General features: G+C 40.1%; 1 protein-coding gene across 5 annotated transcripts in view; it reads right to left on the bottom strand.

The window, feature by feature from the left end:
* lama2 (laminin, alpha 2) overlaps nt 1-27,681 on the bottom strand; it is a 210,794-nt gene that overhangs the window by 180,989 nt on the left and 2,124 nt on the right. Inside the window, exon 2 of one of the 5 annotated variants that reach the window (XM_084377873.1) lies at nt 7,695-7,757. The exons of the other annotated variants lie outside the window; for them this stretch is intronic. The gene's annotated coding sequence lies outside the window, so the exon portion shown is untranslated. The remainder of the gene's footprint in view (nt 1-7,694; nt 7,758-27,681) is intronic. 5 annotated transcript variants of the gene reach the window in all.

Below are 27,681 nucleotides of genomic sequence, written 5' to 3'. Positions count from 1 at the left end.
TGAACCCAGGCACGACTTGCATCGTGTTCTCAACATCAGGAGTGAAAGGTTTAAATATAGAATGTTATCATCATGTTAATTAAATCACACGCAGAGACTCACTCTCTCTCTCACACACACACACACACACACACACACACACAAACACAGACACACACCTCACTGTCGACCTGCCCTGGCCGCTGCCCATCATAACATTTATTGATGACCCAAGTTTGGCATAGCTCACATCTAACAAAAACACACACACACGTTTGACAGTGTTCCCTGGTTGCTGCGTGTTGTTTCTATGGTTACGTAGTTCGTTCTGACACATTGGATAAATGAATGACTTTTCTAATAGATGGTAAATTACATTTGCTGAACATTGACCAGCTCTCTTTTGCTTTGTCGCTCTCTGTCTCTGCACCCATACAAACTTCCACACTGAAACAGAGTGTCATTATATCATCTGTGTTACTCTCTTTGCAACTGGTGCTAAAACTGTTCGCTTTATTTGCTTGTCTGGTTTTGTTTTTCATTTTTGTTTATAAAACATTCATTCCATAAAGGATAAAGCTGAACTTTGTTAATGTGTGGTATTTGGGGACACATCTTCGTCTTAAAGTTGCAGTTTTTAAATCACTAAAAGTGTATAAATTGAGTCAAAACCAGTAAATGATCTGCGCACCATACTTCAAGAAGGTTAAGAGTCTATAGCCATGCCACTGGCTCTTTAAGGCTGTACTGAACAGTGCTGCTTAGCTAAATGCTAACATCAACATGTTCACAATGAAAAAACTGACATGATGATTTTTAATAATCTTTACAATGTTCACAATTTTAGTAAGCATGCTAACATTTGCTAATTGGCACTAAACATCAAGTAAATCTGAGGCTGATGAAATGACATTACTTTTGCAAGTATTTGGTCATAATCTAAATTATTGGACTGATTTAAATTGAGTTTGATGATGGTGATAGATGGAAAATTAAAGGTGAAATATATTTGATTCACTGCCACCAGATATTGCACTTTCGACTATTACAAATATGTGCATGGTTCACTCAAAAAAGTTGGGGGAAAACAAAAAAAGTGACACACACTGCCTGCGAAATTCAGTTCAAACTGTAAAATGAGTTTATCAGATATGAAGCCGCATCAAGATGGTGATGATAACGGCATCTTCACATTGAAAGCACAAAGCATCCATTATGTAAAGCCAGAGTCCACCTTGTGCTTGACATGTAACATTTGGGGAACTGCTGCTTTAAGGGACCAACAAAAGTTGTTACAATTTCTCAGTGGAGGGACATGAATGTATGCCGTACATATAAATTAAAAATCTATGGGTTTTGCCTTTGACTCTTTATCTTTATCTGTATCTGCCTTCCCTTGCTGTTTTCCTCAACATCATCCCTCCACACCATTGCTGTAAATAAATATGTACTTTTAGTTTTCTTGCTATTACTTGCATGGTGTGATAAGAGTTAGAAAATGTACATTAATCTACACTTTTGTTTTCCTGGCAGTATCTCTGGCTTTACATCTGTTGGCCACTCTTCTGTCGACCTCCAGGCATTTCATGGAAAGCTGTAATGAAAACTAAGTCAACATCCTGCTCTCACAAGAACTTCCTGCCCCGGGAGTGTGCGGGTGTGTGTGTGTGTTCCCATCAGCAATGACGCTCCAAAGAAAAATACAAGCAGACAGTCAGTCACCCTGCCTTGAAAGACAGCATGAATGACTTATTATACAGAGAAAATAAAGGCAGAATGTGCTTGTAAAAGAGAAGGACAGAGAATCTGGGCTGATCAGAGGGGTCAGGGCATCGGCCCATCTCACTTGCCTCGTCTTTCTTTCAATTAAATTTAATTTCATGGACTCACACCGGCATGACAAGATCTCCCTTTCTTTCCTATTACTGCCCAGTACCAAATACCATGTCTGCTACAGGGCTGATCTTCTAAAACTGCTGTAATAATAATGTAATAAAGAAACGAACCAGGAATACTGAGGAATGCAAAGCCTACAATCGCATGTTATTACATAACAATGCACATTATATTAACAACAACTTCAACTCACTCACATGCTTCCAATTACATTTTTTACGTCACTGTAGTGTCATTTTTTCAAGTGTCTGCTTGTAATTGAAATTGCACCCAATTTCATGACATTAGAGACCCTAATGCTATCCTTTTCCAGATGGCCCAAACTCATCACAGATGAGGGAGAGACATGTGGTTAAGTGTGAGTGTGTTTGTGTGTGTCTGAATGGTTGATCTTTGCGAATGCTGTCCTGTCCTTTTCCAGACGGTCATAAACTCAGACTAAACAGGAAAACCATGGAGTTATAGACGGTTAATCCCCTACTTACAAGTGCATGCACACACTCACACACACACACACACACACACACAAACAATGTCAGTGAAGGGGCCATGTCTGCCTGAGGTGATCACTCTGCTCCAGACTGGGAGGTGTCTAAACTGTCTCCCAGGAGACCCATCGGTCCTCTCAACACTCAAATTAATTTTGCAGGCTAGAATGTAGGCCGAATAACCTCTCATAGTACAGAATCATGGGACAGCTTTGGCATCAAAATATTATTAAATCCCGGTGGTATGGTAGCCAATGATATTATGGGCAGTTTTAATAACCTACTGTAGAGCCTTCCTGCCCTGGGCCATGCACAAACTATGCAATGTTTGCAGTCAGGATGCTTTCTATTGCTCCTCTTTAGAAGTTGATGAGAATTTGGCTCCAGAACATAGCTTTAAGTAGAGCCTTTTCGGTAAGATGACCATGATGTTGATTCCGCAGAACCTTAAATTGTTCAACTGCTCCTCCTCATCTCCACTTATGTAAACAGACGAGTGTGTCTTTGCCTCATAATTTGCTAATATCAACAATGAGCTCCTTGGTTTTGCTGACGGTGAGCAGTAGATTGTTCTCTGTGCAAGACTGTTGATTTTCTCCCGATATGAACGCTCATCGTTGTTTGTAATATGGCTGATAATGGTGGTGTCATCTGCATACCTAGATATAGTTCTCTTGGTGTCTGGGAGTGCAGTCATGAGTGTACAGTGTGAATAGGAGGGGGCTGAGCACACAGCCCTGGGGGGCTCCGGTGGTCAGCGCTGAAGTAGAGGAGGAGTTACTGCCAAATGAACTGTCTGGGGTCTGTTTGTGAGGAAGTCCAATATCCAGTTGCAGAGTGTGGTACTCAAGCCCAGAGACTTCACATTTTGAGCCAACATCAGTTTTAACATGTAATGTAGTCGTACTTGGATGCTTGACAAGCCACACAAAGGTTTTCTTCAGTATATTTAAACAGTGTTAACTTTTACCAGAGAAAAGACTATGATGATGAGGGCTAACCAGAGGGTTTGCCAACTTATCTAGCAAAAACACACACCACCAACATAAACTGCTAACATTGAAGAAATAGGTCCTGGCCTACACCCAGATTAATTCAATTTACTGATGCTAAGACTGGATAATGCCTGTTTGAAGGAGGGGTTAAGTGAGGGCCCAATTGCAAATTTGAAGAATTTCATTTCAGTAACACTCTGATGCATCTCCTCTTTAATGATATGCCAACAACACGCACAAATATGGAATTCCTGTTTGGTATGGCACTCGTTAGTCACACAGAGTAAGTTTGTACAAGTACGAGCAAACACTATCATCAAAATTCACCAAATTGAAAACCACACTGCATAATAACTTAAACCTAAACATGAATTGATAAAAATACAGGGACCACTGGGGCAAAGAGAGGGAGTGTTTATGCGCAATAACTCCTGGATAAGTGGTTGAAGTGATTTAGCTGAGCTCAGACTGGCCAGCAGTAAATCTATCCTGCAGTGGACCAACTGCTCTCACCCACACACACACACACACCCAGTCCATACCTGATGAGGCGGTGATGAGGACTTTGTTAAATCATCCACAAGCACCTCAGAGACACAGTTGTGTGTGTGTGAACGTGTGTGTTTGGCTGTGTATGATTTAAGTAGGAACTCATCGGTGCTAGCCTTGGTTAGTACTTACAGTCTGCAGCCAAGGCCACCACACATATACACACAAACACACACACTGTCTGGGGGATATGGGGGATATGTTGGTGTTGGTAATGAAAACATGCCAGTGAGTAGATTTACAGGAGAGAGCAACTTGACCTCTGGCCCCAGAGAGATTTATCACTGGTAGAGGATCCAATCTTCTCATCGCTACAACCACCACATCCTGCTCACAACTTCACAGCAATATAGAACAGAAAAGAATAGAAAACAGGATTTTCTTTGGATAATCAGTTTGGACATTTATCTTTAACTCAGCGATTGTTCCTCCTCACACCGCTGACTGCCCTTGCTTTAACTCTAAAACGTTCCCTGGAGATACAGTCAGGGTTCAGTGACTGCTCAGCCTTTTACAGCATGTATGTGACCTTTTTGTTCAAGTAAAGCCAAACAATGAAACAACTTGACCACACAGAAGCTGAATCTTTCCCAATGTAAGTGAGCACAACACCTACACACACTCCTTGGTCACAAAAGTGGCATTTGCAGAAATTACTGTACAGCTGCACAGTGGCAATTCACTCTAATGGACATGATTTAAAAGCAGTTCACAGTTTTGGCATTGGGAAGAAATTAAACTTCCAGATGGGGAAGGTAATAGAAAGTCTGTCAAAAGAGCATAATGCACACTGCTTCCAACTGGCCACAGAAACTTTGTCACGCTAACTGAACATGGGACTCACGGATGAAAAAGGACAAAATGAAAACGGCTTCATTTCACATATGTATGACGGATAGTCACATTGTTTTATTAATACTGCTACACAAATAATCACAATATTATTGAAACTGCAATAGCCAAGTGCAATGTACAAGAAGCTGCAATTTTTTGATAAAGGTAAAATGTGTGACAAAAGAGCATTATAATGAAGTACTGTATTGCTGCAGAGATACCCTGGCCTTCAACTGTTGTTCTCCAGATGTAGAAAAAGTTTGTTTGGTACCGACATCATGATTTTAATAGTTTTTTCAGTGAAATTGAAAATTCTGATGCAAAAGTTATCCTTCCCACTAACTACGACTCAAAAAGCAATCACAACATCTGTCAAAATAAACACAATATGATTTCTTACCATATTGTGCTGCCCTAATTGTTAAAGGAGAAATATTTTTCTCATTTCAGGTTCATAATTTTGTTTTGGGTAACTACAACAATAGGTTTACATTATTTAATGCTCAGAAAACAAATCAGCTTGTTTATTTTTTATGACTGTGATGTAGTCTGATGTCATGAAGTCACAGAATTAAAGGCAGGACTACTGACGAGGCGTTTCAGGAGCAGTGTTTTCTGTGGGAGAGAGGAGCTCCTGTTGGTGTGGACTTCGACCTTTTTAACTGTCAAGATCTTAAATGCACAAGAACCTATAAAACACACTGAAGGAAAGGAAAAAAACAAAAAAGTCTAATAGATTTCCTTCAACTTATTATCATAAGTAGTTTATCCTTTACAAGTATGCAATGTGATAACAATTTAACATGATCACATGTAATAACAGCTAAAGGAAAAGCTACTTTTAAAATGATTTTAAAAAACTGATTCTGCTTAAGGCTGTAGAAACATACATATGATATGTCAAACGTATTCATGTATGTGTGTTTGTCATCATCAACTTACACTTGAAAATATTCAATATGTGAAGTAAATGTTGTTGTTACATACTGCCTACATACAAGTTACCTATTAAAATTTATGATATGATTTGTGATACAAAAGGCAAACGTAAAAAGACATCTCTTATGTTGGAGACAATCAAGGGGAGAAACAGGGTGGAGAGTATGACTGTGTGATGACTAAAGGCCTTGCTATGTGTGTAGGACTTGTGTGTTTGTGTATTTTGCACATGTTTATGTAGATGTATACTGGGGTTGTGCAGGTCTGCCCATCTTGAGTGTATTTTATATTTGTCAGGTCAGGAAATAACATCATTCTCTCGATGCAGCCAGTGGGGTCACAAGGGATTGTGGGTAATTGGAAATCCAGATGGACGTGCATGAGCTTCCAGGAAGAAACGGTTACCACGGAAATCGAAAAACCGAACACACGCGCTGCAGCGTTAATGGCGCTCATCTCTGTCTGTGCACCTCTCTTACTCTTTTACTTTTCCTATTCACTATTTTCCTCATCATTCCTCACCTCATGGCCTCCTCCGCCTCCTCTACTCTTCTCTTTTCTCCATTCAGTTGAGTTATGAATGACAGTGGGAGAACACTGAACAGAGCGTACAATTGGCCGAAGGGTTGAGTGGGAGGGTCCATGGGGGGCAATCAACAAAGTATGTACAAAAGGACCAGCCAGTAGTCATGAGTAATATTCACCGTACACTCACACACAATTAATCCCAGTTGTCCTCTCAGGGGAGCAACTTCTTCACAGTACTGAAGAGAACATGGCTAGCAAGCCATCACAGAGACTGACAGAAGCTGCCATTAGTCTCTATTAGTTAACAGAGTCGAGTCGGCTGTTCTGCTTGTAGTAGATCTTAAGATTAGTTCCAACAGTTTTACAGTCTGTTGACAGCAGACACAGCCAGCATTGTGAAAGTCGACATGGATAACATTATTACAGGGCACTAAAAATATAAAACAGATGTTTAGACCTGGTTCTCTCACAGGATTTGTACATTAATCTTCTGTAAGAAAGATGGGGCTCAGAGTGTTTTACACGTGTAAAACAGGTAAGGGAGGGAAACATTGGCCATTGGCCCCTTTAATCCAATCAAGCCATATCCAATATCAAATATAACATTTCTGAATCTGCTAGATCCTGATTTTTATTTGGATCTGCATCAAACTGTACTTGCTAATACACTAGCCACCAAAATACACCTGTTTTTTTGCTTTGTTTTTTTTATCAAGATCCATGTATAATTACCTGAGAAATTAAAAAAAATATATATCCAAAAAATGCCATGTCTTGCAATATTAAAGAAAGTGAGAAGAAATTCCTGGATCCGCCTCTTTATCTGGATCCACACCAAAATTTAACATGGTCTATTCTGGGCTGAGACCCATCCTCCATCCAAGTTTCAGGAAAATCCATTTCAGTAGTTTTTGTGTAATCCTGCTGACAAACCAACCAACGGACACGGGCAAAAACATAAACCTTCTTACCGTTAACCACTGCTACTGTTATCACTAGTAATCACATTTCCATGTGCATTTCATTATTATTGCTGTAATACCTCTTTTCTGTACTTTCCTGTCAACCATCCATTATAATTGTATACATTGTGATCTCGTTGATTTGCTCTGTACATGCGACATCTATTGCACGTCTGTCCGTCCTGGGAGAGGGATCCCTCCTCTGTGGCTCTTCCTGAGGTTTCTTCCGCATTTTTTTTTCCCCTGTTAAAAGGGCTTTTTAAAAGTTTTTCTGTTAAAAGTTTTTCCTCACTCGAATCGAGGGTCGAAGGACAGAGGGTGTCGTCTCTGTACAGATTGTAAAGCCATCTGAGGCAAACTGTGATTTGTGAATTTGGGCTATACAAATAAAATTTGATTTGATTTGATTCTTGGTAGAGCTAATAATAATTGCATTATTTGTTGTTTTTTTTTTAAAAAAAACAGCCAAGGTCACCCTGGTAGCTATTTTTTTAGAGCGTGTGCATGTACTAAGTACTCCTTACCAGAACACCTTGCTGCATGTCATCCCCTTTCTCTCCGACCCCTTCCTGTCTCTTCGGCTGTTTCTATCAAATAAAAGCAAAAATTCTGAAGGAACACTTTTTTGAAAAAAGAATCAAAAGGTGTTTTGGTCTGCAACTATTCAATTCAAACTTTAAATTTCTTCTAAGATGCACCCATGAACACTGGGACCGCATATCTGCTTGTGCCCATTTGTATCTTGGTCACAGAAATGTCTGAAAACAGTATGAAACCATATTGATTCCGGAAAGCAGATTCCCAGCTCCTGTGCCCTCTCACAGCGAGGTCAGAAGTCAGGGTCAGCTACAATCTAGCAGTGGCAGAGGATCATGCAGACAGTTTGATGCGCCGAATAGCCCTCAAAAAGAAAAGCACAGATGAATCTAATAACTTTAGCACTAGACATCAGAACCGTGCACCACACAAAAGTGGATGACACGGGAATAAAACTCAGAATCAAACGATTGAAATAGAAACAAGCTCAGCCGGAGCTCACATTAAGCAGCATTAAATGATGGCTATGGATTTTGACAGAGCTGAACTACAGGTTGCTGACTCATCGTTTTTGACCAGCACTGATGACTACACATCTACTATTAGCTGGCCCCCGGGCTACTTCTAACTGCTCTGGCACAGGAAATGTTCAGGTTAGATTGAGCGTAGGTGAAATGTGTGTTTGACAATATAGAATCCATTATGGTGCGAGTGCGTGCGAGCTCAACAGACAGCATGTGTGTCCATAGTGCTTTCCGGACTTGTTCCATCTTTTATGCTTAATGGTATTGGGGATATAAATTTAGCGGTTTGTAAGTGATCGCGCACTACCTAAATCATTTTGAGTTGATAAACATTTAGCGTCTGGAGATACTCTCAGTGAGTGTGTTCACATGAGAGATTAGTAAAAGAGAGGGACACTCAAACACAGAAGGAGATAAAAGGATGTGATAGTAAAATAATAGCTGGAAAGAGAGAAAAAGTATGGATGAGTGAGCACCGCATAGCATTGACTGCAACACTCATTTATGCTGCGGCGTGTTTGTTTTCACTGAAGTTCAGATGTATGGTTGACTATGCATTACACCAATGCTCGGATGCTCTGTCTGCACCTGTGTGTGTGTGTGTGTGTGTGTGTGTGTGTGTGTGTGTGTGTGTGTGTGTGTGTGTGAGTGTGTTTGTTTGAGGGTGTGTGAAAGAGATCGAGAGCTGTGTGTGTTGGAGTATATAGCATTCATTACAGTGGCGCTACAGACAAACTGCTCCCTGGATAGACATTGATTTTCACCCAATGGATCTCACTGTTAGCAAACCTAATAGCTTGGTGGGTAATGGGTAGATGTTATGAATGAGCCCCTATGGGCAGGAAAGGAAAGGAAAGGAAAGGAAAGGAAAGGAAAAGGCGAAGGTAGGGAAATGAGATAAGAAAGACAAAAAATGAGTGAGGCAGATGTGTGAATGAGAGAGGAAATTTGATGTCAAAAAGGAAGGACAAGAGGAGAGCATTTGTAAGAAAAAATTAATTGGCAATTATTTTGCAAATCAAAAAATCATTTCAGTCATTTTTAAAGCAAAATGTCATGGTGGTTTCTGCCTCAAAATGTTCTGCTTTTCTTTCTCATACATGAAAGTAAACTGACTGACTGATGTTCAGACGAAACATGACATCTGAAATCACCGTTTTCACTATTTTCTTGGGATTGATTTGCTTCATCAAGACAATAATCTGCAGCGTAATCAGTATTAATATTATTTTAAAAGAAGCCCTTAAAGGACACTAAAAGGGATGGAGAGGGGATGGTGGGATTAAGAAGGGACCTGATAAAGAAGGAAAGGACAGAGAGGAGTGAAAGAGAGAAGAGAAGAGAAGAGAAGAGAAGAGAAGAGAAGAGAAGAGAAGAGAAGAGAAGAGAAGAGAAGAGAAGAGAAGAAACAGCGTTGAGGTAAAATGGATTAGATCAGATGTGAGTTGCAGGGGGAGCTGCTATTTACCATTACTGCTAATAGGTTTCAAAAGGAAGCAAGTCGTTAGCTAAATGGATAGGCCCTAAATGACACATTACCATGTTAAAGGCTGATTCTGCTCATTATTGGAGCTCTGATTCCTCCATGCATCACCAGCTAGGGCTGTGAGCTGACCACTAGTACACAGACCTGCTGCCTCAGCAAATACACGCACACACACACACACACACACACACACACACACACACACACATCGGGAGAGAGGGACAAGGGGAAGGGGCCATGAGAAAAAATCCCCCGGTCAGTACTCTTTTTCCGAATCAGCCTGTAAATCAGCGAAACCTGCTTTTCCCATTAGAACACACTGCATCAGATTTTGTTTTCATATCATGAAACATTTTCCCTCATGGAAAGTAAATGTCAGCCGGGATCTGAATCAGTGTCCAGTAGCATTACAATAAAGCACTGAGTACTAGAGGAAGATACAACAGAACCAGATACAATAGGATAGAGTGCTCCTACAATAGTGCTTTCAACTGATGAACAGCTGTTGAGTCTATGACACACACCATATGCATGTTGTGAAACAGATGGAATTTCTGCATTAGTCACACTACAGTATATTTTTGAGGAAAAAAAGAGTCAAGACTAACAGTATGTGTTTGGGATGAGCAGAGATCTACCCCAAGATGCCTCCGGGACAAAAGAGAGTTTTGTATGTGTGTATAACTAAGCTGAATAAATGACAAACTGGACCACAGCAGAGTGTCCTCTCATGCTGCTACTGTAGTTACGGTCACTGGCTGCCTACTAAGTGCGAGACCTGTACATTTGCTTACCTACAGTTTTCAATTCCATCATATTGCTGTTATTTGTTTAATGTTTGTAATAATAAAGCATTTGTTCAACCAAAAAATACTCTGTTTTCATTACGTTAAGGATCACTGTAACTGACAATAATCATTTTGATGGTGTAGTAGGCTACTATTAGCCATGATATTGAAAATCTCATACAGCTGCAACGCTAATTATGACAACGCTAACATATCCGGGTTGAAATCGGGAGGAGGAGAGCTAGTTAGCTGTTAGCCATTAGCTGGTAGCTGTTAGTAGCCAGGCAACAGCAAAGTCCTGCAGCACGCTGAGTAGCCAGTAGCTAACAGCTACTCTGACTAAAATATTTATAAAAAGGTTTTTCCTTACTCGGATCAAAGAACTAGGGCTGGGCAATGAACAGGATGTATATCTTACTTGTGATATGAGACATGGCATTATGGCCATAAGTGTTGTGTTTTTTTGTTTTAAAGGCTGCATTACAGTGAAGTGATGTCATTTTCTAAAACTTACCAGACTGTTCAACTTTCTCTAAGGCACACCAACTTAGTCATTATATCCACATTTCTGATGATTATTGATCAGAAATGTCATCGTGTTAATATTTTGTGAAAGTACCAATAGTCATACCTTCAATATTGTCGCAATATCGACATCGAAGTAGGGTCTATTTGGTCAAAATATTATAATATTCGATTTTGTTGCATAGTCCTTACATTTATAAAGTGCTTTTGAGAAAGATTCCAACATATCAAGGTATATAGCACATACTGCGATATGGCCTTAAAATCTCATGAAATTATTTTAGGCCATACTGCCCAGCCCTACCCGGAACTCTACTTTGAGTTACTAATCAAGTCCTGGCAAATGTTAGCGATGGTTGTTGTGACTAAGACCCAAGAACAACCCATATCCAGCAGTGACAGTAAAACAGCAATAGAACACATGTGTACATGCTGTCCATGTCGCTGTGCATGTTAAAATGCATATTACAGTGACACCTTCTGAAAATTGCAATTTTGATCTGCTGATCTGCAACTGGGTTTGAACCTCAGAGTGCGATTAAAGGACCCCATCACACCCTCCAGATATGCTTACACTGTTGGTCAAGGATCTCCAGCAGTTAAATTGTGATTAAGTATTGTAATCATTTTGTATCCCCTTTCCCCTAATCAACCTTGGTAGCTTTCTACATTTCCCATGATGCATTTGCATGTGTAGTGTAGTCTTGTTTAATTCAGCTGTTGGTTATGCAGCTGCCTGCCAATAATTTTATGTAGGCCACCTGGAAATTAGCTCCACCTTGGTTCCACTAAGGCTAAAAAAGTTTCTTGAATATGATGTTAATCACAGGCTTGTGACATTAGGGCTGAAACTAAACGAGGTCACATAAAAACTTAAATATATATCATTTTAGAGAGGCTGACGTATTTTGCAAATATACAGTGTACTGTTATTCAGTGCAGTCCAATTTTTTTTTTTTTTTTTTGGCATTCATTGACAAGCGAGAGTTGAGATGCACACAGGAAACAGGAGAGGAGGGTCTAAATCCCACACTCCCTGGTCTGAATTGAACCAGTGGGTGCCGCAGTCATAAGGTATGTGTGTTCACCTTCAGGATGCTCCAATTCCATCTCTAAGTTGTGAGCCATTTGGTCCCACTTTATATTAGGGCTCATGAAACTTTAAAAATGTGAGACTGTTTAAAGCGCCCAACACCCTTGTTTCTATTTCCACTCTTGCTGACTGCATAGAAAGCACGACATGGACGAGCAGTTGATTCATGAAGTTGAAACGAGGCGTTATCTCTATTTACTACAATAACCAAAATAATGCGTAAGCTGGCTGGAGGATGATTGCCATTCTACTTTCTGTTTTTAATGCCATTTCCATCTAAATATTACAGTATAAAGCATGTGTTTTCTTTTCAAAGAAACAAATGTAGGAAGATAGGCTATCTTAGCAAATTCACCCATCTTTTCCTTGAATGGTTAAGTCGCAAATCTGATCTTGAACATATTGCATGGTCACATATTGCATGGTATCGGACACTCACATGCAGTTAGGACACGGTGTAAGGCATTTCAGCCACAACCTGTTTTACACCATACTAACATTATATCCATTAACACAACAAAATGTTTTAATATTACCTAATTTATGGTGTCATTGGTATATATATATATATTTATATGTATAGATACACAGCAATTTTTCCACTTACTTCTGTGAATAATAGTCCTGCCTATTCTTTTCCATTGTTCAGCTTTGTTGTCTTTGGTCTTTGCTGTTATGTCTGCTCCTATCTATGAACACTGACAGCAATGAGTCAAATTCCTTTTATGTGTGCAAAAATAATAAAGCTAATAAACCAAATAAAGCTAATTCTGATGAAAACATGACAAACTGGCATTGGCTTATAAGGCTAACTCATTTAGCCCAGAAAGCTAATTAACTGCAGGTTTTCAAAATGGGATACCGCTGTATATGTGGGTTAACAAGACATAATGACAGAACATAACAAAATGATCATAAGCGTTGTCTCCAAAGCTCAAATGGATTAACAAAAGGGCCTTAACGGTTGATTTATATTTTTTACATTTTACATTACATTTACATTTTAGAAATATGTTTATGTTTTGCTATAACCACACATTGTAGCCACTAAAGTAAATCAACATGATATTACTTCATCAACATCTGGCCAGTAATCCACAAAAATACACAGGAATGCATGTGCATTGCCAAAAGTCATGCACAATGTTTGTTAATGTGTTTTACATTTGATTGGAAGCAGCTTCATCGGATAACTGATCACAGTTTTCAGGAACAGTTTGCAAGAGTTAGTTTAAAAAAAACGAATCAAACCTAAAGTGAACCTGGATAGGGATATTAGACTGGTTAGAAGAAGCTAAATAAGGTTTGGCTTGAAATACAAAAACGACAACAAGGGAAAAAATGTATGTCCCACAGCAGTGCAGATCAAGACCCCTACAAAGTCAAACTAACAGAAGTCTTTGTTAACAGGGTCCAAGCCAGCAGAGGACAATGAGCTGGTTGAGCTGCTAGCAGTGGGCTCCTCTAGGAATTAAAGTGCTGACAGACCACCCACCTCCCACCCACTATCAGAACAAGCCTTGGGCTTGACTGAATGCTTAGGTCGGCTATCCACTGCGGGGCCAAACAAGGTCAGCAGAAGGAAAATAAAGCATGAATCTGAAAGATATTAAAAACTGGAATATATATGGTTTGATCGACAAATGTTTTCTCAGGAGTCTAAAAACTTTTTCTGATTTCAATCTGCTGTCCAACATTTGCTCCTGATTTAAGGAAAAAATATAGTTAAATTCTTCATTGATCCCAACAGGGTGACCCCCTCCTACCAGGGAGGAAGGTCAAAGGTCAAATTCAACTTAAATGCTGTCCTGTGTCCAACATCATCCCTCTATAATAAACTGACATTAGTTGACTGTAAAGTGAGCAGTGAAATGAAACTTCGGACACTGATGAATCATCGTGTCATGCCTTAGGATTTTGAATTTTAAGATTTTAAAGGCAAAAATGTAACATTTCCATATTAAAATGACTAGACCTGTTTTAATGGTTGTTAATTAGATTATCTCAAATGTTTTTCAATGTCTAAAATAACATCAGGACATTGAAACAGATAACTTCACTGGGAATCTAAGTAATTTTCTGCATTATAATGTCAAAGTTCTAATGTCTGTGCATACCAAACAACATATAGGTCAGTATATCTGTGATATGCCAATATCGGCCAATATCATCAGCTAACTGATTTATCGGTCAGGCTCTAGAGTTTACAGTCCTTTAATATGATGATATGCAGTCGACACAATATCTATTTTTGATTTGTTAGTAACAGCCTTAGTTGAAATAAAGCGCTGGGATTTAGCATTTGTGAATTAGAATCATATTCCTGGCAGTGTTAATAGAAATTTGACACGTTTTTGAATCATCAAGGGAATTACTTATAAAAAGTAACAGCTCAACAGTTCAATGTAGGTTAGACCATTTGAACAAGTAATGTAACAATCAGAACATGTCAGAGATTGATGTTTACCAGCTGGGGCGCTGGGGGAATTTGCTCACGGCCTCAGTATTTCTAAAGTCATCGGTCAGAACCTGCAAAAAACCTAATTTACATGTCTAGCAAAAACAAATTACATTTATTTTAGCATAAAGTTGTGCATGAGATAGCAAATAGGGAGTGAATTTAGACCCAGTGTAACTTCTTTAGCTCTAAGTGGACTCTTCAAGGACTCTTCATTTGGGCATATGTTTTGAAATTTTAATCTGGCTGCTGTGGTTCAAGCAAGGTAATTACATATTCCAGAGACATGTAACCATTGCAGCTAATAGACCAAAGAAAAATGACACACCTAATCCCTCCACAGTGACGCTAGCAGCCTGTGGAACACTCCGCGACAACATGAATCATTCCTCCAAACTTCATTAAATTGAGTCTATCATCTCAGTTTTGGCACCTCAGTGTTTGTTTTTGGCCTCAATACTTTCCTCCTTGAGGCCAACCATTATGATGCTATTTAAGCACAAAACACACACTACCCAGCTACGTCTGTGCCAACCTCGTTGAGCCCCGAACAGGATGTGGAATAATTCACTGCCTACCAGCCTCACCCAATCACAGACCGGCACCTAGAAATTCCCGGGTGTCACTGGTCTATTATTGCAGTGGCTGCAAAGGCTCTGTGGCCCCCATCCATACGCACACACCATTTTTCACATATTTCATCTTGTGTCAGATGTGAACATTTGCTCTGCATTAGGCTCTCTGTGGGGTTGCCTTGGACCAGAATAATGGAAATACAAAAAATATAATGGAAAATTGAAATTACATACAGAATCTGTCCCTCTCTGTCTCACACACACACACACACACACACACACACACACACACACACACAATATTGATGAGAAAAGCAACTGGAATAATGGAAAAGCAAAAATGTATATACAACACATAGCTCTTTCTTCCTGTTCACTCTACTTCTGCCTCTGCCTGTGTTTTTCGCTCTCTTTGTCACACACCTACACACACACACACACAGAGGTGTGTATAAATGTTAAATCCATAGCTAACCAGGCCGGTCTAATAGACTCGTATTCCTCTGATGCTTTATCAGCTCAATCACACAAACATTCAGCCCCAAAATAATGGCCTTTCTGTTTGCTGCTTCTTTCTGTGTGTGTGTGTGTGTGTGTGTGTGTGTGTGTGTGTGTGTGTGTGTGTGTGTGTGTGTGTGTGTGTGTGTGTGTGTGTGTGTGTGTGCTTCTATCTAGGAGCTGTGCTGCAAAGAGTATGTGTGCGCTGCATACAGATCTGTCAGTGAAACCAGAAACTGCAACTGTTAGGTTAGGAAGCCAGAGACTTCCATTCATTCATTTCTCCACCTGTCAGTCTAGCCGGCTGTATGTATTTGGTTTTAATTAAAAAGGTACAAATGAGGACAAAATTACAGACCGCCAGGTACTGAAGGCACACACACCAGTTGCAGCAGTTAAAGGCTAGTCCACTGAGTTTAGGGTATCCAATTATTGCTTTTCCCCATAGCATTTGAGTTTAAGTGGTCATTTGCAAAATAACTTTTGTTAACATTTCAGTGGTCGTCAAAGTGTTAATTCACTGCACATCCCAAAAATCCCAGAGGCTGCACTCTTCTCTGCTTCTCTTTAGCAATGGCAGAGATTGCTGCTAATGATAATTAAACCGGCAATAGACAACTTTTTTGCTTTAACTTAACAAACTTTAACAGGGCTATGGTAAATATTGATTGTACTGTGAATTGGCTGAAAAAAAAAGGAGAACGAAGGTCGAATTACAGCACAAAGGAAGCGCTTCTGTCATTACCCAACCAAAATACAGAAGAGATTGTTTTGCCCGGTCCCAGACAATGACAGAACAACTGTAAAAACTGTGGAAACTCTTCACTGCAAAAGACAAGAGGTAAAACAAGAGTGAACGGACGGGCATTCGCTCAATGGAGAGTGCGGTGTCAAGCTCTGTTCCCCTATTGATATGTGTCTCCCCTTACAGTACCACCAGGACTAGGGAAGGTTAGCTAGATCAGTAAGTACCAAAACCTGCCTGCCTGTTAATACAACCAGGTGTTTTCCCTCCCTCTCAGATCAGGGTTTCTAAGCCAAATTGGGTTTTTCTGGGGTTTTTTTCCTCTTACAGTTTTTGCGACAGCAGCAGCAACAGATATACCACAGGGATACACTAAAGTTATTTATTGAATTCATTACATTCAATTTCTAGTTGTGAATTACAAATTCTAATTTTTACTTTTGGGGATGAACGTTAGGCTCCCCTGCAACCTCAAACTGGTTACAATTAGAGATGGGCGATCTGACGATTGTAGATTTTGATTGAACTTGAAGGCAAATCGTGAAGACTGTGGTGTTTAACCATCTGGGAATCGTCAGACGCCGCAGCGCATTTTGCTGGTGTTTTCTGATGTTTCAATTAATGTCTCCTTACTTCTCTTTCCAAACTTCACTGCATGCATCTGCATCAGATACACTGTAGCCAATAAGATGCCATTTTGTTGCTGATTGGATGAATTCCTTTAACTGGCTCCTCTTTCGGTGACGTATTGCAAGTTATAGCTAGCAGCATGGCGGATGAGGCCAAAAAGATCTATCTTTAATGCAATATTTTGTTTTACATAGTCTACAGCGAATTCAGAAATTCAGAAAGAAGATTGCAATTTTATCATGATTGCGATTAAATTGATTGTGATATCTTTTGACCAGACCACCCAGCCCTGGTAATGAAAGTCTACCAAACAGCTCTAGTACAGCCTGCTGAACTAGATCTACACTTGCACATCTACGTCTATGGTGCAAACTGTTTGAAACCCTGCAGCACAAGTACAGCTGGTCCAACCCTATCTGTATATGGCTCTGGAACAATCAATGGCATTCTGGCTTGGACCACACACCAGGCTGAGGTCATGATTACATAAGGTAGAGCACAGTGACCTGACAGGTCATGAGTGTGAGAGGTTAGAGCTCGCTTTAATATCGAAGGTCATTACACAAAATCATCACAGCTGGACAGCAACTCAAAGGCATTCACCCACAATGTCTTTCTATGCTTCTTACACACACACACACACACACACACACACACACACATTCTAAAAGCCATGCTGGGACCATATGTTGAACAAGGATGTTGTGGGTGAGGCAATTGGTAATTTCTAGCAGCCACTTAAACCAGCAGTCTCAATCTATACACGACTTCAGAGACACACCAGTCTAACAAGAAGCCTCAGCTCAGACATTCTGACCACAGAGACCCACAGCAGATTTGCCAACAAACGTGTAAAAATCCGCTTTTGAAACATGATCCGCAAAGCATTTTGATGTTGGTGGGAGCCTGGTGGGTTTGCTGTTAGTGTTGAGGAGACTCCTTGAATTATTCTGTAAAAGTTTGAGATGTTTCATCTCTTTCAGTAAAAAGGAAAGGAAGGTAAAAAAAAAAAAAAAAAAACTGCAGCAAATTACATGTAACAATTGATATTTTTTGCTTTGTCCCAGGGCCTCTTCTATCTTGATTATGTTTAATACACTGGGTCAGCAGCTTTGAACATGTGTTTTGAAAGTTTGCTTTGTGAGTTAGGCCTACATTATGAAGCCACAACAAAGCCAAATAATGGTGCGCAGACAAAAGCTGACCATACTTACATGTGTAGGACGTGTGTTGCATTTAATGGACTGCAGGAGCAGTCACAGTTGAAAAGTGAATAATGCTTTGAGGAAGAAAGTTTTGAATTGAGTGTATAATAGACTCATAAAAATTGAATTTTAAGATAGCATCTTCAGTTTCTTATTCTCTGCCTACAGGCTACAAGTTTGATTTTTTTTCTAACTCCTGCTGATCTGCTAATTGAGGATGCCTCATCCTTTTTTATTGCTACCTTCCTGTCTGTTTGCCTTTCCAGCAAAACTACACTGAGGCTCTTTATGAACCCACAGACAATTTTGAGATAAAAACATTTTATTTGGTGTTAGCCTGCTAATAACTAAGCTAAGACACCAAATTAAAGTTGGCAATAATACTGCCACTTGAACATAAATATGTCACTATTGGGCATTTGTTGAAACTACACCCCTTGCCTCTAACACCTCTCCACTGTGTGTGCCCGTGATGCCTCGGTAGCTAACTAACTACCCAGCTAACATTACACATTTGTGCTTGACAGTAGCACATTTTGATGTATTTCAGTGTTGCCTTCCCTTTTGGCGGCATACGAAGCCCAAAATGTGACTAAAGTCCAGCAGTGAAGTTGCTGCACTTCGCACCGCTCCTCTAATATCAGTGCAGACCGGCAAGGTAGGAGCACAGGTTGCTAATGTAATGACGGTAATGAAGCAGAAGCAGTGTTCCATTTTATTTGATGACTTGATTGATAGCGTGAGGTCATAAACGATTTTCCAGCATCCATGCTTTTCTACCTCCATCAGATAAACGGCAAATGGCATGGTGATAAAACCAGGATTGCCAGTGTAACGCAAGACGGCGTACGGGAAATGTCCAGTCGCGTCTGTTTACAACAGCATCAACAACTGCTGGTAACAAATGAGTGTCTTGAACTGCTGTCCCATTTCATAGGGGGAGTTTCAACCACTGCCTCCTCTAAGTCTGTTCTGATAAATGTCCATACATCTGCTCGGGAATCTTAAAAAAGGATGCTCTTTTTAACTTTAGATCTTTCCCCATGTTAAAAGTAATTCATACATACAGTGCAAAAAGGATCTGTCAGCAGCTAATGCAGCATGACTTCCATGCTTCAGTGTTAATGAGGGATAGAGAAGGTTTTGTGCAAGGTTTTTTTTTTCTCTGGGAAAGGAGGGAAGATAAAAGCGAGAATTTTATGATATACTATAGAAGGAAGTAGAGCCCGACCGATAAAGGATTTTTAAGGCCGATACCGATACAAATATTTGGTGATTTAAAAATCCGATATTCCGATATATCGGCCGATATATATATATATATATATATATATATATAGAAAAAAATAAATCCAGAAACGCGTAACAAAACATAAACAGATTTCCGTAACATTAGTTATTTGTAGTTATTTATGAGTCCTCACTGAAATAATATGATAATGCAGTTTAAAAATAAACTTGTTTGTTTTATTGTCACAACAGAACAGAGGAACATCAAAATTACTAGCTAAGTCAGTTTCACTCTCGGCTTACACGTAACAGCAGCAAAACTGGACACAGTCACAAATATTGTCATGCTTATTTGAGTTAAGAGAACTGATGGGGATGTTCTTTTGTTATTCAAGCATGGAACGCCAACACTCATAACGCCAACACTCATAACATAGTTGAAGGGTGTTTTGTCCGTTTTTATTTTATTTTTTAAATATTCATTTATCGGCCATTATAAATGCCGATACCGATAGTTTGGAAAATGCCTAATATCGGCCGATAATATCGGCCAGCCGATATATCGGTCGGGCTCTAGAAGGAAGGACCACCTGGTTGTGAGACATTAGTGTCAAAATCTAAGACTGAACTCATCAAATTCCTGCTTTGACTCCGCTTGACGTCCTCGCCATGTCCTAATCTAGGATTACTTACTGTAAACCTACAATAACAATGAAAATGATTATCAGGTGATTCATCCAAAACAACAAGTCATCTCTGCCTCAAAGGAACCAAGTTGTGCAGCCCAGTGTTGTAGCTACACGACCTACATAAAAGACAGCTAAGGGGAAAACAACCTCAAACCAAAATCAACAAACTGAGAACTAGCTCCCAAAGTTTGACTCAGGAAAAAAAAACATACACAAACCAAACCTAACAAACGAAAAAATTCCAAAATAGAGCTGGGGGGCGTCTGTCTCGCTTTATGGCTGTCTTTGGACTGCCTGTGTCAGACAGATTTCTCCTGTAAAAGACAGCTTGCTCTCAGCGTGTTCGCTGTGGATAAGCAGAGGTTCTGAACTGAAATGATTTGAGCTGGAGCAAAACAATAAGACCTCCAGAAACCGACAGCGAAGGGGTAGCAAGACAAACAAACTCAGGCCAGACACTGAGCTCAGCTATGGCCGCAGAGGTTGTCAGCGGTACTCCGACATGGGATGAAAGAGAGATAGTGGAGAGGAGGAGGAGGAGGAGGAGGAGGAGGAGGAGGAGATGAGGGGGGAGATGTGCGAGGGGGCGCAGGAGAGAGGGGGGAAGCAGAGCGCAGGAGGTGTTTGATCGGCAGAGATGTGCAAGAAGTCCATCATCTGCCACAATGAATGCACTATTCCCAGCGTGTTATTGACTGCTTTTACAAGGTTAAAACATCACAAGTTAAGGCTCATATTTAGGTGATATTTCAACATTTTGTCAATTTTTGATTTTATATGAGAATGTCCTCAAAAGGAGTTAAAGAGAGGAGAGGAGGAAGAAAAGAAAAAAGAGAAGACAAAAAGCATACAAGAATACACTGAAGAGAAGAAGAAGTGACCAAGCAGATAAAAGGAGGACTGTGATCTGGGGGCCAAGGAATGAAAGGAGAGACGGAAAGAAAGAGCAGAGAGGAGACAGGGGAGAAAGAAGTAGGCGAGAGGGGACGTGGGATTATGAATAGCGGAGGAGGGGAGAGTGTCTGCAAGTGTGTGTGTGTGTTTGTCTGTGTGTGTGTGTGTGTGTGTGTGTGTGTGTGTGTGTGTGTGTGTGTGTGTGTGTGTGTGTGCGTGCGTGCGTGCGTGCGTGTGTGTGTGTAGGGGGCTCATTATTGACACCATGTGTTACCACAGGAAGCTCCTTGGGAAAATATAAGCACCCAGAAAGATCAGAGAGCGAGACAGGGATGAGAGAACGACACAGAGAGAGAAAGATGAAAAAACGGAGGTCATTCGAAAGTCTTTACAGCTGCAGACGCGTATGTGTGTGTGTATGTGTGTGCATGTGTGTGTATGTGCGAAAGGGTCAGTAGCCTCTCTTTTAGCAGCTGTACATCTGTATGTCAGGCGTACAGTACTTCAGCCGATAAGGTCACAGTGTCAAATCCCATGGCGAACATGCACTCAGATCTTTCTATCATAGACATATATACATAAATATTTTAAATGTACACTGTCAGTTTGCTTGAAGGAATTTTCAGACTACCAGAAGGGTTGTTAAAGTTCAGCTCCTTCTTCAAGATGTCTAAATAAAACACTCGAAACATGTTAAAGGAGTATTTCAGACCTGGAAAGATGGTCTTTTCAGACCAATACATTCTCCCACTGTACAGTACACTAAAATATGTTTCTGAAAACAACTGAAGCAAGAAAAAGGATCGATTGTAACAGAATCTTGATTAATCTGATCAGCAATGCCTCGTTTTACAGTTTGATACAAGTCTGGTAAGCCCCTTCTTGATACAAGCCGTTTCCTTGTTTCAGCCTCTAGAAATTGACGACTGGCAGCTTTTCTTTTCTCGTGGGTTTGTGTGACAGCAAACTAAATATCTAGCAGGGTTTGAAGCGAGAGTGAAATCTGAAAAATTCGCTTTTTTCACTTTCTTCCTACCAAACAATAAATAAGATTCATCGAGAAAATAAGCAGATAAATCGACAACGAAAATAATTGAAGTAGTCACTTGCAGCCCTTGGCGCTCAACTGATGACAAAGCAGAAAAAGTTTTTAAAAGTTTGGTGCTACATTTAATGACTCATGGCTAGGATGAGTTTTGCAGTGGAATTCCCAAAGGGTAACCTACATTCTGCTTTTTACTATTCAAGTTTGCTACCTGGTAGGCTAAAAGTAAAAATGCTACTGGAGAGCAATTTACCCACACATCAGCAGCAGCAGCAACACCAGCAGCAGCAGATATGCGGGAAAATGTAAAAAGGGTCAGAAGAATGAAACCATCAAACAGCACTGGACTGGTGCTTCAGAGAGAAGATGGGTCATTTTAGTGGTTATTTCTGCTCCCAGTACAATTTTCAAGTTGCAGTACACATGCCATGACTTTTTATTTTGAAGCCTCTCGATGATGCTGTTAGACACATATATATTGCAAACACATGGGATTACTCTGGCCTAAAGTAGGGAATGTATTCAAACGAGTTTGGAGTTGTACTCTCACCTAAAAAGTTTGTCATGCGACCTACAATTTTTATGTTCTTTCCTCCAAATCCATACCACAGCCTTGCTTATTTTCTAGGCACAGTAAACAGTCGGGGTGCAGTAGCTGGTGCAAATACACATGCACACCTTGTACAACCTCACGTGCACACACACTTACCAATTCATCAACTCATGCCCTGTTTCTTTCTGTGTCTAAGCCCACAGTAGAATGGAGCTGGGCAGAGCAGCTATTGTGTCCCTGGTAGAATTAACTATTGATTTTCTCCTCAGCATTATCAATGCTGTTCTGACAACAAAACAGCCAGGGAACACTCACACACACGGGCCCACACAAACACACATGCGCAGACCTACATTTTTGCTCAGTGCAAGATGTGCTTTTGTATGAGGCAGTACAGCCCAACAGGGAAAAGCACAAGTCAAATATTAACACGCTACTGTAATAAGCACACGCCGACAAATACACAAACAACGATAGATGCAGATAATCAGATATACAAGACAAACTGAGCCACACATGCATTAGGATAAACACTGTCCCATGAAACATTGGACTGTGTTTATGAATCACATTTATGCATTGTTTGTGTAGCCATTGTGTAAATCCGCAGGCCTCAATTATTCTCAAATTAATTGGGATACATGGGTATAATTACCATAAACAAATGTCACAATGGTCACGTCAATTATCTTGTTCCAGTCACTATTTGCGTTTTCAAAATTGAGAGTCTAAACACCTTTTCTTTCTGCAGTAAAGAGAGAGTCGCTACTCAGTCCCACTCCCCAATGTGTGTTTATTTCCATTTTTACCGAAACAGAAAAGTATGTCAGACAATTTTTTTCATCAACTTTTCTCTCCCTCCACAATGTGCCGTTGCATGAAACTCAAATAAAGCAATCTCGCAGTTTTCACATCAAAACTACAAAAACAAATCTTAAATGTACCACAGGATCTTTAGGAGCTGTCATCTTCAGGAGCAATCATTCTGATAATTCACTTTTTTTTACACACAATGACAAGTGTCAAGAAAAAAAGAAAACGTCTAAGATTTAAAATGTCAGCGCATCGGAATCCCTCTCTCTCTATTCTCTCCCGGCTGCCTGTCTTTTTTTATTGACAGGAAGGATACACCGCCGTTCCAACTTAGCACCTGGCTAATTTTAGCTCCCCAGAGGATTCCTCTTAAGTACACAGACAGAAACACACACACACCTGTTGGTGGTCATGTGACGTGTGTCTTTGGCACAATGTCATTGATTAATTCCTAGCTGTCTTGAAGTCAGTGACTGAAATCTGACTGAATGCAATTACTCACAAACAGGTTACATTTATTGAGCACAAGTGCAGACAGACACAGATACACCTTTCTTTAAATTTGAGCGTAAAACTAAAAAACAACACGTAATTAAATACAGAAAAGCAGAAAGGGCTTTCATTTCCGGTCATTTATGCAGTATAGTCCCTTGGCTTCTGCACATTGTCGGCCAGATTGTATATCAATGTTTGAAAGGATGATTGCTGATCAGTTATTCCAACAGGACACAAAGCCGTTGCTGAGCTCTATAGGAGAGAGTCAGGCACAGAGCCAAATCTTCTGGAGGAAGTCACATCTGATTCTAAGTTGATTCTGAGCCATTTGACGAAGCAAGGAGAGCTCAAAGATTACTATTCAAGCTTTTGTGATTAAAAATTAGTTTGATCTTCACTCCCGTTTATCAACCTGACTGCAGCAGCAATCCGCAGAGGTGACTTTAAATGTTGGGTGTTTATGTGCTGTGTTGACTGCTGACTGGAGCTGCTGTACTTTATGTTTGAATGCAAAGAGGAGAGAGGAAAGAGAAAAGAGCGAACTGGAGTCTCTGGTGAGTGCTGAGTTCATTGAGAGGTTCAACTGAATTCAAACATACAGACACATACCCGCCCTTGATGCGTGCCGTTGGTCAGTAGCTTAGAGCTAATGTCAAGTAAATGATCACCAGTAACTAGGACTGGATTGGACAATATGGAACTAGAACCACCACCCAAACGTGAATGAGGGACATTTACTTGCAAAGGAGTATTTTTACACTCTGGTATTGCTACTCCAACTCAAGTGAAGGATCTGAGTATATATAAATATTCCGCAAAAAGACTAAACCCTTGTGCATCCTTCCAATCTTCCCTTCCTTCCTTCCTTCCCTCCCTCCCTTCTTGTTTTCTAGGACACACTGATTTTATTTGCTGAATTTGGGTCCCAGGCTGAGAATGTCTGAGAGCTTTCCCTCTGGTGTATTCCATCAAATCCATTCAGCTAAGCTTGGCTGCTTTCACATTAACATAGCAGACTGACATCAACATATTTTACAAAAATTATGACATTGGAGTGAATCCACCTCATAAAAATGTTGATTTCTCTGATGGGCAGAGAAACCCACTCTGGATTCACATTGCATCCACCGCGCTAACTCTGCTGATTTCACATCACATCACATTCAGTCTGGCTTGGTTAAATCCACATTACCATAAACTTATAAACACATCTGTAGCTGCTCTGAAGAGACATTTTAGCAACAAATTAACTGTTTTTATAGCTCCAGCTTAACCCTCCCAAGAAGAAAATATTTCATAGGATCAGGCTGCACCTTTGACTGTGCCAAAGTCCAGTAAACATCAACAGGGAAATCAATCAGTTTTCTCACCCATCCTGATATGTTTGTTTTTTTGGAGATGCAGAATGAGGTTTCTGCAAGACAGTCATAATGAGAATAAGTCACATGGATTTATTAAATAAAATTGTTGATTTCTCAGTCGGCTCACAAGCCTTGTCTGGGTTCATTCCACACTGGTGTCTCTTGTGAGTTTACGTCATATCCATCCATGCAAATCAGGCTGGTAACATTCGCATTAATACACACAGAACACCATCGAGGCAACTTTTCTGGTAACTTTTAAACATTTAAAGTTTTCCGCAGTGACAGCCACACATTCTTGACATTTTGCTACTGTATCTTTTGGCTTGGCTCTCGAGCCTCAGGCATTATACAGACTCTTCTGAGTTTAAAACATATGTTACAAGAATGATGATGTTAATGTACAGGGTATGAAACAAGGTCCTCACAGGAACAACATATTTCATACTGTCCACACTATGTTGCTGTTTTGTTTGCTGATAACACTAGACTTTTCTGGACTCATGATGATGCAGTGGCATTAGTAGTCAAATTAACATTCATTTGCTAAAACCGGCAACCAATATAACCAATATGAATGATTATTTGAACTATCAATTAAACTACTGTTTATTGTATAAAATGTCAGAAAATAGTCCAAGAAGACACATTCTTTTTCTTGTTTTCTCTAACTAACATTATCATATAAATAGCTGTTCAATTTACAATGATATAGAGAGATGACGCTACCCGCAAATATTCTTTTGCATGAAAACTAACTTATAGCACCTAAAAATGTGATTCTAAGGTCTTAACTCTATAACAATAAATTTTCTTACAAAATGAGTGACGATCAAAGTGAAGGTGTTAATAATAATAGCATTCACCCACGAAATGTGGCATTCCCTCTCCCTCCCTTCCCTGCAATCACGTTAAGACACCGCTGCTGTTCAAATCATCTGCCCCCTCAAGTCTTTTGCAGTTTGTTGGACTAGCTAACGTTGCAAACAATTGCTAGCGAACATTAATGTTGCTTACGCTAGCTAACGCTAATGTTGCTAACGGTAGTAAACGTTAACATTGCTACACTAGCTAACGTTAACATTGTTAATGCAAGCTAGCTAATATTATGTAGGGTTAGGGTTGACCCATGTATTATTTTTTTTACAGTATGAATTCACAATCAAGAGGAGATTGTCAACTAGTTACTCAATGTGTGTCCATGGGTGTCAATATACTTAAACTGCCGTTAGTATACTTACTGTAGGCGGCCCCCCAAGTAAAGTCTGTGTGTGGGAAACACTGATAATTTACGTTTGAAATAGGAAGTTTTGGCCTGGATAACAATTATCAGGACATCTGTAAGCTACACCAGAAACACTGAAAACATCGGCCGGTGCCACCAGAGGCTAAATTGTCATCAGGCAATAGCCAGTTGGATCCAAGGTTGATGGTATTTTTTGTCAAACTCTTGCAAATTTGCTTGTTTTCTTCGGTTTTTTTTGTAATGTTGCCATAAAAATGTCTTTTCTTCGTCAAGAAATAGTTTCCTTCTCTCTCCTCAAACCAGCACACACAATGTGTTGAAAATGAGGAAACTGTATAAAAAACTTCCATTCAGCTTCTCATTATTTGTGTATACTTCCAATCCCTCACTAACTCTATCTTGCCGCTCCAACCTCATCCTCTCTTATGTCCTCTGAACCTTCCTTCTACCTGTTTCATCCTTTCTCTATCACCGATGTCTCCTACAATGCCAAATAACTCTTGAACGCACCCTCCTTCCTCTCTCCTCTCTATATCAGCCCTCCTCCTCCTCCTCTTCTCTTTCTGATTATCTCCTGGTGTCTCTCTGAGCTCTCTCGCTGATAGAGAGCATGCCTGGTTGACACGCCTGGTAATGAGGCTCTTAATGCAGATGGCCTCTACCGCCCTCTTCTACTCACTTTCTCTCACACACAAACGCAGCATGCAGAAACACACACATCATCCCCTCCTCCCCTCCACAGGAGATCCACAGCACTCCTGGGTTAAACAGTAGCTGGAGACGTTTTGAAGAGGATAAAAGAAAAAAGCATGACGAGCACTAGATTTGTCTCATCTTTCAAGCTACAGTCACCAACAATAAAAAAAACCTCGCTCTGCCGACACGCACGCAAACAAACCCTACACACGCTCATATGTTCAAATGGGTTACTGATCTTTTTCATGCATTGGAAGAATTGGAAAACATCTTTGTTATCAAATGGGACAATTTGACTAATAATAACAGTCTGTATTTTGCATGAATATTTTGACTGTCATGGTGCACCATGTGATATTGATTTTGTCCCAGCTGTCAATCCCCGTCTCTGCTGAGGGCATTGTTGTTCATTTTTCATTGTTGAC

Source organism: Pagrus pagrus, assembly GCF_965226575.1.
Source record: "Pagrus pagrus genome assembly, chromosome: 16".
Taxonomy (NCBI): domain Eukaryota; kingdom Metazoa; phylum Chordata; class Actinopteri; order Spariformes; family Sparidae; genus Pagrus; species Pagrus pagrus.
This window is presented reverse-complemented; position numbering and strand designations above follow the sequence as displayed.